At 59.8% G+C, this 2593-nt stretch overlaps 1 pseudogene; it reads left to right on the top strand.

The window, feature by feature from the left end:
* The first annotated feature begins 3 nt into the window (after positions 1 to 3).
* Positions 4 to 2324, top strand: LOC101650452 (annotated as a pseudogene).
* The last annotated feature ends 269 nt before the right edge of the window (positions 2325 to 2593 follow it).

The raw sequence follows: 2593 nt of genomic DNA, 5'->3' as shown, positions 1-2593 counted from the left end.
ATAATGAAAACGAGCCCCCGTCGGTCTCTGAGATTGCCCCTTCCTGTTCAAAATGCCCCAGGTGAAATATCAGAAGAAGACCCTAAACGGTCCTCTGCCCAACAGGAGCCCCGGCCAACACAGGCCTCCCAGGAAGCGGCAGAATCTAACTCTTGTACGTTTCCTGCCGGGATCAAGATTCTGAACCACCCCACCATGCCCAACACCCAAGTGGTGGCCATCCCCAACAATGTGAACATCCAGGGCATCATCACGGCACTGGCCGCCAAAGGAAAAGAGAGTGGCAACAGTGGGCCCAACAAGCTCATCCTCATCAGCAGTGGGCAGCCCCCACTCACCGTCCAGAACCCCCGCTTCCAGACCAAGCCAGCAGTGACAAGAGGGCGGAAGTAATCACGAGACCCTGGGACCAAAGCCTACAGCCAGGGACGTGAATCTCCCTAAACCACCTGGCGCCCCTCCCAGGCCGAGACGGGAGCGCTGTGCTGGTGGTGAGGCAGCAGGCTGCCGTCGGGACACAACAGCTTGACCAACATCCAGTGGAAAGATGAGTTCAGATGGGCTGGGTGCCTGCAGCATCAAGCAAGAAATGGAGGAAAAAGAAAACTGTTGCCTGGATCAGAGTCAAGTTAAGGTTGAGGAGCCTCCAGGAACATCGGTGTCCTGGCAGAACTCTGTGTCCGAGAGGCTGCCCTACTCGTACATGGCCATGATACAGTTCGCCATCAACAGCACTGAGAGGAAGCGCATGCCCCTGAAGGACAGGTACACTTGGATTGAGGACACTTCCCCTACTTTAAGCACATTGCCAAACCAGGCTGGAAGAACTCCATTCATCACAACCTTTCCCTCCACGAGATGTTTGTTCGCAAGACATCTGCCAATGGCAAGGTGTCCTTTTAGACCATCCACCCCAGTGCCAACCATTACTTGATGCTGGACCAGGTGTTTAAGCCACTGGACCCAGGGTCTCCACAGTCGCCTGAGGACTCAGAATCACTCCACGTGTTAGCGTCCCCTGAGGGTGCTGAGGACACCTGGATGAGGTGGAAGGGCGACCCTGCCATCGTCTGTCCCCCTGCTGCCCACCTGTCCCCACAAACCACCGCTCTGGAGACGCAGCAGAAACGGTCCCACCCTGAGCTCCACCGGAACGTGACCATCAAAACGGAACTTCCACTGGGTGCACGCCGGAAGATGAAGCCACTGCTCTCACGGGTGAGCTCCTACCTGGTGCCCATCCAGTTCCCAGTGAACCCGTCCCTGGTGTTGCAGCCCTCGGTGAAAGTGCCCCTGCCCCTGGCAGCCTCGCTCATGAGCTCGGAGCTCGCGTGCCACAGCAAGCGAGTCCCCATCACCCCCAGTGTCCTGCTCGAGGAGGAAGGGCTAGCCCCTCTCCCCTCTGCGGGACAGTGAAGGAGGAGAAGCTCCTGCCTGCTTCCAGTGCAGTCCAGCAAGGAGGAGGAAGGCCAGCCTGGGGGGAGAACGGCCTACACAGCGAGATGCATCAAAGTGGAGAGCCCACCTTTGGAAGAGTGGCCCTCCACACCCTTCAAAGGGGAGTCGGAGGACTTGTCCCACTCTCCCACATCCAGGTCCAAGAGGCCCTACAGTGGGCTCAAGTCCCCAAGCCAGCGCGTCTCTGAGATGCTCATCATTAAACGGAGGACAAGGAGGGAGCAGAGCCGGTCCGGCAGGAGACAGCACCTCTGCCTCCCTGGAGCTCCTCTTCTCAGCGGAACCCCGAGCGAACCTACCTAGCAGACACCTCGGAGCAGGTCCCTCAGCTGGGCTACTCCCAGGAGGAAGGAGGACCCTTTAAGACACCCATCAAGGAGGGGATGCCCATCTCCTCCACCCCGAGCAAAGCCGTCCTCCCCATCACCCCGGAGTCCTGGAGGCTCACACTGCCCACCAGAGAGGGCGGGCTGGAATTCAGGCCCGTGCAAGCCCCCCAGGGTGCCTTTGGCCGCCCTGCCTGACTCCCTGGGCCTGATGGATCTGAGCACCACTCCTCTGAAAAGCCTTCCCCTCTTTGACTCACCCCAAGGGTTCCTCGCTTCAGAGCCCTTTGACCTCACCTCTGACCCCTTTAGCAGCTGTGCCCCCTCAGCTATGGAAACGTCCAAGCCTGGCCCCCCCGACCCACAGGTCCCCAACCTTTCAGCCAATCACTCTCTGACAGAAGGTCTGGTTCTGGGCATGATGAACGATAGCCTCAGTAAGATCCTGCTGGACATCAGCTCTCCCGGCCTGGGCGACGACGAGGACCCGCTGGGCCAGACAACATCAGCTGGACGCAGCTCATCCCCAAACTGCGATAGAGACCCGGCCTGGTCCTTGCCGCTTAGCCTCCCACTCTTCTGGAACACACAAGTGGCCGGGTGGTCCAGGCCCCAGTGCCCCTGCGCCCTGAGAACAACAGGCAGCGACGGTCTGTGCTCCTCAGCACCGCCCTCCTGGTGATGCCAAGGCAGCCTTGGCGCCTCTGCCACCCCACCTCTCCAGACAGCAAGGCCCTGGGAACTTGTCTTTGTGCCACCTGCTGCCACTCCCAGACCCCCAGGGAAACCCTGCTCCTCCTCTCCTACTG

The sequence above is a fragment of the Echinops telfairi genome, unplaced genomic scaffold (genome assembly GCF_000313985.2).
Source record: "Echinops telfairi isolate 266 unplaced genomic scaffold, ASM31398v2 ScPeMD7_4225;HRSCAF=4972, whole genome shotgun sequence".
NCBI classification, from domain to species: Eukaryota; Metazoa; Chordata; class Mammalia; order Afrosoricida; family Tenrecidae; genus Echinops; species Echinops telfairi.
Note: the sequence above shows the minus strand (reverse complement) of the source record. Positions and strands in the feature narration are given on the sequence as shown.